The sequence below is a fragment of the Clupea harengus genome, chromosome 9, assembly GCF_900700415.2.
Source record: "Clupea harengus chromosome 9, Ch_v2.0.2, whole genome shotgun sequence".
NCBI classification, from domain to species: Eukaryota; Metazoa; Chordata; class Actinopteri; order Clupeiformes; family Clupeidae; genus Clupea; species Clupea harengus.
In genome coordinates this window covers 15,774,052-15,789,120 of record NC_045160.1, presented here as the reverse complement: position 1 = coordinate 15,789,120, position 15,069 = coordinate 15,774,052, and the positions used below count along the sequence as shown (strand labels likewise).

The 15,069-nt window shown below is 43.6% G+C and overlaps 1 protein-coding gene across 9 annotated transcripts in view; it reads right to left on the bottom strand.

Moving 5' to 3' along the window:
- lrfn1 (leucine rich repeat and fibronectin type III domain containing 1) overlaps nt 1–15,069 on the bottom strand; it is a 98,940-nt gene that overhangs the window by 45,111 nt on the left and 38,760 nt on the right. For 5 of the 9 annotated variants that reach the window (XM_031573642.2, XM_031573639.2, XM_031573640.2 and 2 more), the window contains one exon: nt 6,449–6,506. The exons of 1 other annotated variant lie outside the window; for it this stretch is intronic. The gene's annotated coding sequence lies outside the window, so the exon portion shown is untranslated. Of the gene's footprint in view, nt 1–6,448; nt 6,507–6,756; nt 7,390–12,995; nt 13,077–15,069 lie in introns of those variants that run through there. 3 more of the 9 variants (XM_031573645.2, XM_031573641.2, XM_031573643.2) reach the window with 2 other exon arrangements.

The window sequence follows — 15,069 nt, the reverse complement described above, 5'->3', positions numbered from 1 at the left end:
ATGCATCATTTCAGTTTGATAAGCTTAACACGACAGCTTTGTGTGAGACGATATTTCATCAGCCAACGAGATGGATTATGACTGGATAAAACAATATACTTTGGAACAATAGTGGTAGCGATAGTGATGCCGGTAAAGCATTTAGCGATTCTGAGTAAACTTGACGCACTACACATATATTACAGAGAGCCTCCGTTAAGAAACTCAATGACACATTCTGACGCAGCTGTTCCAGCTTCGTCATCTCCTCCTTGAGGCAAACCCCTTGGCGGTACTATATGGATTCTGTGTTTTTCCATACTTAATGACTCTCTTTTAGAAGATGAATATTAGACGAGATTAATCATTGCGTGGCAGCATATCAGCATAATTAATGTCTTCTATCTTTTTTCTTCTAAATTAGGACTCCCAGTTGAGTGGGCGCCTCAGCAGGGGGGCCCATCTCTAGAGGGGCAGACAGCATTTGCCAGCCACAGAGTCATGCCTCCTTCCTGTAAGCCTACTGCGGCAGTGCAGTTATATTTGGGTCTTCTCTAGCAATATAAGCACTACCGTCAGACTGAGCCTAAGCAATAATATGGTTGTTTTTATAGCTCTTACTGATGTTTTTTTTAAGATGTTGGTTGATGTAGTTTATGCAGTCTAAAATCCATGGTGAAGATCAATATCTATGTTGCTGCTTTCTTTCTGTTGCAGTTTGTGGAAAAATACATTTCTATACATTTTTACACCACGGCGATGTTTAAACCATGATTCTGAGTGTTGAATATGTTGAAGTGTGTTGCCGGGCTATAAAAAGGAGTCACTATGCAGCTTCAAACGATGCCACAACACTTTTCATATCCCCAGGTATTTTTAGAGAAAGGGTGAATGCAAAGAAATAACAAGCAGTCTTCCTCATCAGCCCCAGGTAGACACAACAAAAACATGATGACGGCCTGTCAACACTTCTTTTGTTTTTCGATTATGAGACCTCCAAGCAATGGCCACTTGTCTGTAAATAGAACTCTGACCTTTGCAGTCATACTTTTAACAAACAGCCTGAAGGACACCAAAAACTTGTGGGATTAGTGTAAATTAGTGTATCTTTTAGTGAATTTACAAAGACAGATATCAAGCAATTACAAGAAAATACCACTGATGTGCCAGTGAACTATAACACATAATTATACCTAGCATGGCATTAAAGGCTTACTGCACAAAACACAGCAGATACCTGACAAGAATTACCTTTTTATGCTAATAAATCTGGCTTATCATGCTCCTAGTGTTATATATACCACATAAATGTCCTCTTCCCTCATTATCAGCACGTGATATAGGAGATTCGATTAGGCTCAGTCATAGCTAAATCCTGCTTTGGATTCTCATCTTTAGGCACAGGCTTATATGCCATATAAACGCAGTTAGCGTCACTACATTGGGCACGAGACAATAGGCCACACACACACACGTCATTAGACATTAGACAAAGTCCTATATTCCACACACGCACACGTCATTAGACATTAGACAAAGTCCTATATTCCACACAAGCATGAATGAGTGACCAACCCGGTTTTCCATAGGGTCTCATATAATTTACAGCTCACATGTAAATCCTGTGTTCTTAACACATCACAAGGTTTACTTGGTTAATTAGTTTGCTTGTATTTCACATTCACATGTATTAATTAACAGATGCTTCTATGGAAAGTGATGTACAGCACAGGCAAATATATTTTTAAATTAGTATTTCTGCCCCCCAGGAATCAAACCCACGCTCATAATGTCGATAGCGCTCTGCTCTACCAGTTGAGCAACAGACAGACCTTTTTTACCCACATGACAGGCGTTCTCTGATTGACAGCTTTAAGCATTTTAATGATTCAATCCAATTATTTACTACTCTGTAAAGTCCTAAACAAATTGCACAGCGAGTGACACAACTCGTGCTGATTGCCTTCTTCCTGCATCATGTGTGTGGTTCTTATTTGTGGCCTTATCAGTGTGTGTTGGGACGGAGGCTAGGCTGGAGCACAAGCTGTCTGCTCACCCTGAGATACCGGGAGGCTTTTGTTTGGAGTCCAATCTGCACTTAAAGGTTTCCAGGCCTGAAAATAAAAACTATTAATAAATGATCCGTGTCTCTGTTTAACACCTGTCACAGCAGCCTCGCATACACATGGATTTGAAAGGGGTTGGTGGGGTGGGAGCGGGTGGCTAAGGGGTAAGGGGTAAGGGGGGAGCGGATATGCAGAGAAAAATCAACAAGCAAATTCCATTAGTCTTCCCCAAGGGGATTCAGGCATGTCTTGTTGGTGCTTAAATGAGATTGTCGTTAGGTGGACAGCAAATGAATAAAAAGTGGTGTGTGTCTGTATGTGTTTATGTTTGTGTGTGTGTGTGCGTGATCTTCTTGAAGCTTAAGCAGGATGTCAGGCGGGGCGTCAGACAGACTCATTTAATACACACCATTCATCACCGGAGCGAAATCACTTCCTCCACCAGAAAGGTCAAATGTGGTGATACCCTTTTAAATGACCGGCTTAGCCACTCCAGGGTTTATCTTAATAAAAAATCACACTGAGGATGTGAGAGCTTGTCACTGCTTCCCAGCGGTTTCAATCAGGGGTGGAGTGAGAGAAAGAGAGAGAGACAGAGAGAAAGTCAGAGAGGAAGAGAAATAGAGGGAGAGAGAAAGCCTTTTTACCTGCCTCATACAAATAGCCCCATTCTCTCACGCCATTTATTCGACAATTTGCTGCTCATCTTGTTGCGATAATGCACAATGGGCCTGTAAATGTTTGATTCAAAATGACAGCTTTTGTGTTAGCACTCCTGCCGAGTAGCCCTTTGTCTCTGAATGAGAGGCCGATTGAGGGTGTTAATATCTATTTAGAATCCGGTACGAAAAAAGTCTATCTGCTCCGAAATGCTCGACGCGCACTCCTCTCAACTCACTTCCTGTCATATCTATCAGTGGCAGTTAATAAACAGCATCCAAAGGTGGCACTTGCTGGTGAGTTTCTGACTTTCCCACTGACATAGCACCTGTTTGGGGGCCATTGCACTTGCAGGCATTTAACTTTGAGGAATACAAACAAAAGACCTGTAGAGAATGTTAAAGAGCTTTAGAAACGCATCAGTCCATGTCCTTGTTTAACGTCGATTGTATGTGTTAGTGCTTGCATAAGCCTCTGAGAAATGCTGTCCTGACACTTTTTCATGTGCTTTGTGCACCCAGATAAAATGGCTAGTATTAGAGCACGAACAAGTAGCCTGTGAGATGCATACAACATGACCAAAACACCACTCAATAACTGAATGGAGGCAGTTCCGTTAAAGATAATTGTTTTTAACCTCTGTGCTTCCGACTGAAACAAACCTCATCCACTGCCTTTTTCATCTGTTTCCCTGGGTGACTGGGGCAGTGGAAATCAGGGTCTACACTAATGAATGGAAACATCACCGCTTTCCCTGCTCCACTGCAACTGTGTTTATCTGTAATTTTGTAAACAATCCATCTAAAAACAACATCAACAACAACTACAACTACAACAAACAAACAAACAAACAAAAACTTTTGCTGATGACCTTTGCCCTCTCAGGACTACTGGCATGTGCAGGAGGAGTTTGAAAAGCGAGCTGAGGTGAGCGTTGCTGACTTGGGCGTTATGCTGCGCTGCCGTAGGCTGGATTTGGCTCTAACGAGAACTCCTGACAGGTCTGAAGCCACGTTTTTTGAGCGGGATCTCATTACTGCCAGGTAAATAAGGGCAAAGTGACTTAATGCCCACTTAATGGAACCGCGAGCAGCCATGACAAAACTGCTTATGAGCCGAAAGTGCTGCCATACATACAGATGAAGCACAGTTTCAGGAGTGACAGATAGACACACAGGAACAGAGAGACAGAGAGAAAGAGACAGAGGTAAGGGGTGATGGAAGACAGACAGAGAGAGGGAATAGTCTTTGGACATGGTAGGGATAATCAATTATTACACCAGAAACGTTTTGTCACTGAGGGCAAATTTGCTGTTTGACCAGAATCATGTAGACAGTCATTTTTAATCTACTGTACTAAACATTTCACAACAGTCATCATTTGAGTATTCAAAAACTCATTAAGGTCTCACATACAGGCCTACTTCCCCATGGTAGCCAAGTTAATTAATTATCATTTGTGGCAAGCCCAAACCTCCATGGTCTAAATCCTCTGAGCTCAATCAGCACTGGTGAGGAAATGCTGCTGTCGGGCCTTGGCACCACTTGAAGTGTCTATCTGAAACGTGTTTGAGTTGTTCACTGGCTTAGCTGTATAACCGTGTCAAACCAAAACAACAATCACTACTGCTACTTAAACACCTCAGGGACACACCACTGCACTGCTGACGGGCTGTTCGAAAACCCTTAAAATGCTGTCTAACGAGGTCTCTTCTCTTATAGTAAGGACTAGTATAGAAGGACTGTTCGAAACCGTTATTCTGTCTCTTCCGGGGTTTATAAGATAACTTAAAATCGTCTGTGGTATTAACCACACCATGCTTTTTATTGCTCTTAGCTTGACTGCTCTCTCCCTTGTACGTCGCTTTGGACAAAAGCATCTGCTAAATGACTAAATGTAAAATGTAAATGTAACCACTGAGCCAACAGAATTGACCAACTAGTCAAACAGATAATGTGATGTCTTTCCAGCATCTAGATGAGAAAACATTTCACTGTTTTGGCAGGATCTACTTCAGCAGTCACTTTGAAAAAGAGAGATAGACGTTGATTAAGAAGACATCGAGAGAGAGTTATGGAGATAGATGAATAATTAAAATGATGTCTGGGAAGTTTAAAGCATAACAGTTAGACCAGCCAGACAGACAGTCATTAGTTTTAAACATCCAGTCAGCCATGCAACAAAAGAACGTGATAAAGGAATAAAGTTTGCATTTCTCCTCTAATTAAATCAATTACAAGCTGCCTTCATTGCATAATAGAAACAGTAAGCAGTAAGGAAACGCCAGATGCAGTGGGTGTGAAGCAGCGCTTTTTTGGATATAGATTCCCCGGCGTCACGGCAGTGTCGCAAGCAGTGACACCAGTTGTCCAACAGCGGCACCGTTGCAGCAAAATAGGTTACACGGCTTGGACAGGAGTGGACCAAATTAAAAAGCTACAGGCTTGTCAATTTTTAGGATGATTACCTACGGATACACTGACGGCAAAGAGGAGAGACGCCCCGGGAGAGAGCGAGAGAAGTGTCGGAGGAGGAGGAGGAGTGCACTAATCCCTCCTTTTGGAAAATGATCATCTGTCTGGGCCTTGAGCGGCGGCTACGATCGATGGAGGAGCGCTTCGCCAGCTTGTTTGGGAGCTGAGTGTACACAAGAGCGGCACATTACTGATACTCATCTGCCCGGCTTTCCTATTTATGGGTTCAGTGTGTCATCCATGACAGACCCTCGTGAAGCATGGCTCATCTCTCTCTCCTCTCTTCGCTTCTCTTCCCTCTATCTTCTCTCTCTACGCACGTCGGAGAAGTGGATTAATGCACGAGCAAGCCCCTCTTCCTCCCGGGTAATTATTTCTCAGGCAAATTCCCCCTCCTTTCCTCCTGCTTCCTGTTCCTCCTCCTCCACAACCCCCCCCCCCCCCCCCGCCCCTCAGCAACCCCCAAACACCCATTACACTCCCCTCCCTGCCAAAGCTCCTGGAGGGGGGTGCCACACGACGCTCAGCGTTCGCCTCTGAGGTTTATCAATCTATCAGCTGTACGGATGCCTGGGAGATGTAGTCTCTGCTTTGCTGCATGTGCTTCACACTGTTCGTCAACAGAGACAGTCTTTCCCCATTCCCTATCCATCACGACCACCCACCCCCACCCCACCCCCACGATAAGAAATTAACACCGCGGGAGCAGCAAAGGACGCTGGGATTGGCATGGGGCGTGGAGAGGAGAGTCGACGGAAGAGGTTCCGATAACAGCCCATGCCTCCCGCTGTGCGATCCAGACACACGCTGTGATCGTCATGGTGCAACAATGCTCGCCATTGAAGATAAATGGTGCAATGGAAACCTCTCATTCTCAGAGCACAGCGACAGGGGGGCAGCTGAATTGGTGAGAGGTTACCTTTTGGTGTGTGCCCATGTACTCCACGCTTTATCCCCACGCCTTATCTATGTATTGTCCTTTTCTGTGTGTAATTTACAGGTTGGTGGCACCGCTGGTGTAACAGCCTATGCTAGTCATTGCTGAGGTACACAGTATTCTGCCAATATATCATTTATACACAAAGTATGAGAAATCTGATCCGATATGTCTCATGTTTTTTGCTCACAAGGTATGGCAGTGATGGATCGTATGTCATTAAGTATCATTCATTAAAATGTGTAGGAGTGATCTTCAAGGATGTGGCTGTAACATGAGCTGTCATTAGTAGTAAAGGCATGAAAAGCAAACAAGGAATCTCTTCACTCACCTATGCTTGCTGATCGTGTATTCCTTCACTCTGTTTCCTAGTGTTAAGCCAACAGTGTCTGCATGGAGAAAAAAGACAACAGTGAGCGGCTTTTGTGTTTAGAACCATATGAGCCACATTTGCTTTGCTTTAGTGGATTGAAAATAGCAGTATTAAACCACCCATTATTGGTTTTACACTAGTTAAAAAGCAAACAGTATTAAATCTCTCCGGATTAAAGCACACAGGCCATAGGTCACTAAGTACACACACTATGAGGATATTTAAACAAACATATCTCTTGTCCCTTTGCTTGTTTTAGTGCAGACCATTAACTGTGTCTTTGTTGAGGTCCCTGAAAATGACTTCATCCTCCCTCTCCTATCTGTGACCGTGAGATTGTGATTGCCGCAGCCCAGCGCAGATCCTCCTCAGTCACTTTTAATGGCCGGGGTGGCCATCTTGATTAGCATCTCCACCGGGCTCTTATCAGCACCTGCCATATTACAAAGGGGGCTGTGACCAATCTGCCCGGATCCAGTCACATCCACATTAACTGACAACAATGCTATCTGATTAAACAAAGGAGGGCCTGTAAAACTCAGGGAAGAGCCCCTGAAAATTGCAGAGGTAGAAACAAATGTGGGCAAACGAGTACTGAGGATGTTAGCTGAGAAAAAACAAACCAGCGTTGTTTTAATTTGACGTTTTGGTAACACATGCTTTTACAATATGCTCAGGCCTTGACAAGAAACAAAAACGCATTTAAATAATTTGTATTCCTGGAAGAACGTGGAAAATGTTGCTGTGGAATCATAGGATTTGAATGGCAACCGTTATGGAAATGAATTTTAAGGGAACTTTGTGAATGCATGGTTACCCTTCTAATGATTTCTGTATTCTGCTGTTCATTCCGGTGCCATTCAGAGAGTTCTCCCATTCAACATTTAGAGGGGCTTTGCATCATTTGTGCAGAGAGTGGGAGACGAATGAGAATGAGTGATGAAGGAAGAGGGATAGAGAGAAATAGAGAAAGCGAGAGAGAGGCTGGAGGAAAGCAGCAAGAGATTATTCTTCCGTCTTCCAAGAGGTCAGGAGAGTTCACAAGCTTTTTAAGCTGACAGAAAAATGAAACCATTATTGCCTTGTTGTTGTTGTTGTTGTTGTTTTTCCCCCTGCTCCCAACCTAGCACCACCCATTTTTGCACTCCAGTTACCCCTAGGGAGAGTTGATGCAAACATGCCCATCCGTGGCTCAGAGGTATCCCAGATCACAACCAGTCCAGACCTTGAAGCTAATCGGACACCAAGCCAACTTCAGTCTTTCAGGCCATATTCTCACATTATCATTGTGCTCTTGTTGAGCCAAGAAGCCATTTTAAACCAGCCTGGCTTACAGTCAAATTTCCTCTAGGGGCCTATAAAGATTATGTCAGATGTATGATGTGTTTTCTCCATAAAACGTTTTTACCATTTTTAGAGGTATGTTTAGGTAAATATCGTTTATAACATCCTCAATGTGATATGTTGACGGTGTATGTGAAGGAAATACAAATACACCTTTCGTTCCCACTGGCGGCCAAGGCTTACAGCCTCAGCATTTAGCTACTTAACTCACTAGTCTTCGACAAAACATCCTTACCACTGCTTTAATAATGCAAATAATTAACTAATCTGTTGTAATCTAACTGGAATGTTTTCAAAGCCATGTGATATGTGTATCCTTCAAATATACTGCAGTCCAACTTGCCAAACAAATTTCTAAACGAAACAGAAAACTTTTTGTTGCCTTGGTGTGTTGTAGCGCTACTCATCAGTAAACCCCATCAGTAAACAACAAAGAGAAACTTTGAAATTTATGACAAATTGCCTTACAGCCAAATGAATCATGCAGCATCTGATTGAGCCAGTTTCATTCTGCTTGCTGGCACTTCACAAGATTGATGGCCATGTAAGTCTCAAGGTAAATGCATTCATCCTTGCAGAGCACTAGTGTAATTCTCCATGCAGCACTTTCTCTATCCACGGAGCACACATTTCCTCCATGCGAAAGAACATTAGAGACATTTACTGCCATCACGATGCTATCACTTTTCCCTGAATACTCCCGTACTCCACAATTCCTTGGGTATGAAAATAAATAGACTGTGAGAGTAGAAATGTATTTACTTGCCTGAAAACCTGTCCGAGAGGGGAACAAAAATCTCCAAATGTGACTCGCCTCGCTGAACTGTTAATAGCGTATTACACTTTTTTTTTTTTTTTTTTGCAAAGGGATCTCCCTCTTGAGTTTCTGGGTATAAAAACTGAAATGCACCATCCAAGCAAAAAGGGCTTCATTTCAACATCTCTCTCAGCCCCTCCGCCCTGGGTCCCTTCCTATTTTGTCCACACCAGTGATTCAGCAACAAAAGCAGACAAGCATGACAAAGCAATAATTAGCTATGGCCTTCAGGTCCATGGTAGTGGTGGCCCCTCATTGACTGTGTCTGAGCGGGGAGACATATGGCCTGCCCTGCATGACATCGCCATGGCCACCTCCACAGCCACGGGGCCGGCCTTCTGAACCCTGCCACACACCCCTCCACCCCACCTAAGGAGGGGGGTGAGGAATCCTGATCTGTCTACATGACCCTAGACCCTCGGTCAGAGGATGAGTGTGCAGCGAACAAAGGTTCAGGAGCATCACAGATGACAGACCAGCTAAGAGTGCTGTGAAAAAGACCAGACATCCGTCCTGCCATGCTGTGATAAGTGCCAATGGCCAGGGCCTTGCTTAACCACACTCAAGATCAGTGTAGGTCATACTAAATACTGAGTGTCCTTCACACCACAAACGTATGAAGGTAACGTTTATTAATGGCTGTAGACTTCACATTCACACATTTCTTATGTGTAGCATAATTACCCAACCCCTTTCTGAAAATTACATGTACTTACGTGCAAATTCGTATTGCTTTTATAATTAGCAAACTGCAGCAAGCAAAATGTCCTTACAGACATTTAATATAATCTGAGACTGTGCGCCAGAGAAATGCTAATCAAGTTCTCGCTTATGAGCTATAGCATCATAGTCTTATTTGCGATGTGCGCATAATATAATACATATTTGCAGGGTTTAAACATTCACACACACATACAGACACCCACACACCCACACACACACACACACACATACAGACACACACACACACACACACACACACACACACACATACAGACACACACACACATACAGAATAAATTGAGCATGAGGCCCGCTCTGATATCTGAGGTATACAGAGGTTTCCCATGGTGCCTTGCCCTTCTAATGTGCTCCGACTCGTCTCTCCAACCAGAATGCATTAGGCAAAACCCATTAGTGTCTCAGCAAATTCTTTGTTTTACCTTGATCAAATTGGATAGCATGACGTTTGGAAATAATAAAAGGGGCAGTATCACAGGCAGCATTATATTGCATCCTGCATCTCTAACCTTTACTTTGGCTTCCAGATGCAACATTAGTTGTTAAATAGTTAAAGGTGAAAGCACATGCCAAGGCAAGGGCCAGGGTGTAATGGTTTTATGGCAACAGAAGCTTGTCTGCTAAAGTAGAACACATTTATTATTTTGTGTGTGGGTCCATGTGTGCGTCCATATGTGTGTGCATATGTATGTCTCTCTCTCTCTCTCTCTCTCTCTCTATCTCTCTCTCTCTGTCTCTCTCTCTCTTTAGGTGTGTGTGTGTGTACTGTTACAAATTGTGATAAGTGCTTTGTGAGGCTTAATGCCAGTCTTGGTTAAGATATCCCCCCCCCCCCCCAGCAAAGTTAAATATTGCCAGGAAAATGCATTTAACAGTTTATGCACCAATAAGTGTTCCAATCACTCAAGCTGTTGTATTCTAATAAATGGTTTGTATTTGCATGATTTGTTTGGTGTATTGTTTATGTGAGCTGAAATGTGTTCCCCTGTAGCATGTTTACTGAAGTATCCCTTTTCTCTGAGCCAAACAGTGCTCTAGCCCTTTCATCATGATTATAATTTAATTCACTGTGCTCCATCCTCATAAGAATTGCATAACCGTGCATAACTGCTGAATCTTCGTTCAGGTGTTGTCCAAATATAGCAGACGGAGGCATTGCGAATAGCATTAGCGCAGTAAGGATTAAATATTGATTAGCGACCTCTCTTTTTCCCAAGTGCTGTTTTGATGGACAGAGGTCACCGCAAACAGCCGTGCAGCACAACGTTTTGTTGGAGTATCATTCTGCAGCAAACCGTTAAAAAAACTGAGAATGAACCACGCTGTGTAAATATTGCATGATCCACTGAGTGGAAGAGGATTACAAAGTGATGTTAAACCAGGGGGTCGTTTTTTTTTTTTGTTTGATAGGAGTTAGGCAAGGCTCATTGGGCGATGTTGGGGTCGGAAAATATTACACAAAACATCGCAATGCAATTTGGGTTAAGCGAACAGTGGTAGGCTTTAAGTGGTGCCGTCGTTAGTAATTGCATTACGCAATACGTGCAGTTTCTGCAGCACGACCACAACCCCATCTCTTATCTTCCTCACACGGCAGGACGTCTAGACCAGATGTTGCCATGCATTTAGATGAGATCTAACTCGGTAGGGTGTACATAAAATGAAACAAAAATGAAATACTCCATTTCTATTTGTTATAAACCAAAATATACTACTATAATACAATATACTATTTCTGCACATTTTGGGACTTTACATTTAATGTTTGATATGTATTTACAATTCACGTTTGTAATGAATTATAGTTCTCCTCATTAGTTCTTCATTACTTCTGTGGATTCTCTATGCGTATGTTATGGCCCACTTGCACCGATTGGCTCTTACAATACAATAGGGGTATGTTTAGTAAACAAATAGATAAAAATAAAGAATTAGGGCAAGCAAAGACAGTCATGAGGTGGGAACGCTGAACTCTAATGCTGGGTGGACAGGTGTTCACAAAGACTCCTAGGCCTTAAACACAGCTGTGCTTCCTCCAATGAGTCCCTTGGCTGTGTGCGCCCCGTCACAGGAGTGGACCCACAATTATTTGATAGCTCAGGTAGGGTGACAGGTGTGTAACATACAGTTACTGACAACCAGTAGGGGTCGCCAAAGCACAAACTCCATATGCACGAAGGGCCAACAGAGCCAGGGGACGTAACATCTTACTAAAACACTACTATTAAACACTACTTAAAAAAGTAAAGTGGTAGACATTCAGACATACCAACATACCATAGATGAGTATTATGAGTATTACCATGCATACTTCTCACTGTCCTTATATTGAACACCATCAAATCAGCATTTCAATATGGATGCACTTGACACACACACACACACACACACTCCAAAAACACTTCACCGGGGTAAATACAGCTTTTATTAATCATGCTGTATGCACTGATCCCCATCCAAAAACATCAAAGTTTCCTCATCTCGCCACTCTCAGTCACTCTGGGTCTTCTGCTCCTGATGTGATGTGCTGGTAATAAGCCTCTCCCTCTCCCTCTCCCTCTCCACCCTCCCTCTCCTTCTCCTCCCTCTATCCCATGCAGCCTATCTCCCTCCTTTCCTCTCTCTACCTCGTGAGCGGTTTTGATGATGGCCATAGTCCTATTTATACGCTTAGTCCTGCTCAGCACATTTGCCAGGCAGCGCATAAATAATCAGAAGACAAGAGACTCTATGAGGGATGAATTGTCTTAGTGCAGCACTTCTGATCACCTTTCTTCATGTGCCCTTCACTGTATCTCTCTTTCTCCGTCTGTTTGTCTCACACTTTCTCTCTGTCTAGTTTATCTCTCTCTCTCTCTCGTTCCCTGTTTCCTGCTCTCTCCTCCCTCCTCTTTTCTCTTCTTGTCTTTTTCTCTCTCCCCTCTGATTCTGTGTTTGCCTCTCTTTTATTTCCTCTCTCTCCCCCAGTTTCATGTTTTTCCCCTGGTCCCCTTTTCATTTCACTCTGCCTCTCCCAATCCCTATTTCTCTCTCCTCTTCTCTCTCTCTTTCTCTCTTTTATGTTCCACACCACGCCACAGCAAACCTCCATGTGGACCAGCTGTTTTGCCGTTTGAACACCCTGCTTCACTTCATGCCTCCAGCACACTTCTGCTCACAGTCTATTTACACACCAACACACCACAACCTCCCCCTGAGCCTTCATCCTCCTCCTCCTCCTCTCTCTCTCTCTCTCTCTCTCTCTCTCTCTCTCTCTCCCTCTCCCTCTCCCTCTCCCTCTCCCTCTCCACACACTAGTTTGAGATTGTGGACAGTGCGGTATATTGCATGGGGCTTCCAGGACTGCCTGGCTCTGTGTGTTAGAGACAGAGAGGGACTGCAAGGGGCAGGCTACCTGTGCCTTTTAGACCTGGATGGAGGAATGAAAGAGAGAGACAGAGCAAAAGAGAGAGAGAGAGAGAGAGAGAGAGAGAGAGATTTCTCTGCGAACCTGTCACAGGTCCAGGCCAGCTCTGGGCCACATTTGTTATGTGAGTTTATGTGTGTTGAGCTAACTGAGGCCTGAGGGCTGCACGTCTAAGCATGCAGTGTCCAATTACTTACACTGGTATCTGCCAAGGGATGGATGTAGAAGGCTGAGCGTTAAGTCATATCAGAAAAGGGGTGGGTGGGTGGGTGGCGGTGAGCTGCAAAGACAATGCAGAACAACCAGTTAGTTTTTATATGCCATGGTCAAGGCAATAACTCCACAGGCCAGTGAGGACATGAGAGAGAGAAAGAGTGAGGGAGAGAGAAAGACAGACAGATACAGAGAGAGAAGAGGCTGGAGGTATCGATCTCATCCGTGGTAACCAAGGAGAGCAGAGCTGTCTCATGCTCTGCAATTATCCCTTGGAGTTAGGAGATGACACTGCCACAGACCGTCTCTGCCTCGGTTTCCAAGGGGACGGCTGATGTATATACACACACACACACACACACACACACACACACACACACACACACACACACACACACACACACACTGAACGACTGATGATGAAATATGAAGAAACTCTTGAGGTGCAATGTTGAGTTAAGTCCGAGCTCACTTTAAAAAAAAGTGTGTGTTTTTTTTTTTTTTTTTTTACTTGCCACTGAATTAGAACCATAAAAATCCTAAAAACATGACTGGAGTGCCCCATTAATGGCTTCTATGGATGGCCGTGATTCAATATCCAACCATGGTGAGTGATGGTGAAGGTGAAACATATTTCCTGCCGAGAGCCTGCAAAGACACCCTCCTTCACTCATGTCGGCGTTGACATTTTTAACTGATATTGGACGGGGATTACACGATTTAAGGCTACATGCTTGCCTGCTTGCCTTCCTGCCCAAGTGTGTGTGTGTGTGTGTGTGTGGGGGGGGGGGGGGTGCTTTCTCTTTGCCAGGGATGGCTCTCAAAATGCCACAGATCTCCTTTTGAATTTTTCACTTACTCTTGAACCACTAATCCCATAACCGCAAAAACTATTTGAATCGCTAAGAACCTCAACATTGCTCTTGATTTGACAAATTAGAAAAAAAGACCCTCTGTCTCCCCCCCACCCCAGCCTACAACCCCCTTGACTGCCCATCTCTTCCATTTCCAGCATCCAGGAACTAATTCTCCGCTAATAGGAGCCCAAAGGGAAGACTTGAAACGAAAAAGACGCTTTTGTCATGTCTGGTTGAGCCAGCGATCGCTGAGGGACTCTATTATACGGTGCTGTCTGAAATTGGACCGACCGAGGGACCCAGGCAACAATGCAGTCTGGCCACAGCCTAGCGAACTCTAGTTTGATTACATTCAGTGTGTATAAACATTCCAGGGCAGGCAGCAGACTGCTGCCACTTCAAGGGCAGTGGAGTCGGATCAGCTGCTGGGAGATAAAAAGTTATCCTGCATGGTAATGTTTGTTTCATGTAAAGTACATTTGATGTTATTTTTTAATGCATTAAGCTGATTGCGTTGAAGTGTCGTAGGGGAAATAAATGGCGTGAGGGGAGGAATCTGTTGCAAGCATCTTTGAGAACTTTGAAAAGCGCTATATAAATGTGATGTATTATTATTATTATTATATGTCATGCAAAAGTTCATGATCAATGATCAATGTTATAAAAAAATGACTTCCGGAAGAGCACAGCCTATCTGGAAGTGCACCAAACACAGTTCACAAAAAAGTACTTAGATTCAAACTAATACATACTCTGAATGTTAATTAATCTAATTAACTACAAAACACCATACCAAAAAAAATGTCAAAATCGAAAGAAAACTATGTTGTTTTTAGAAGATGAAAACACATTGCAACCAGTTGGGGGTACGAAATAAACAAAGGAAGGCAGAAAGTAAAGGAGGAGACAAATAAATAGATCAAACACATGGAGCAGCTCGGGGCTAGAAGACAGGTAGGAGGCTTTAATAAGGCAGGCATGAGGCAGTCTGATGTGACATGCCTGAGGTGGAAACTCTCTCTCTCTCTCTCTCTGTCTCTCTCTCTCTCTCTCTGTGTTTCTCTCTCTGTGTCTCTCATAGTTAACATGGTCACAACGACTCCTTCAGGAAACACAGTACAGATCAGGCTCTTCTTCCAAAATATTCTGTAGGGTCTGCAACACATGGCCCAAAATATCAATCTAAGGAAAGGTTTATGGA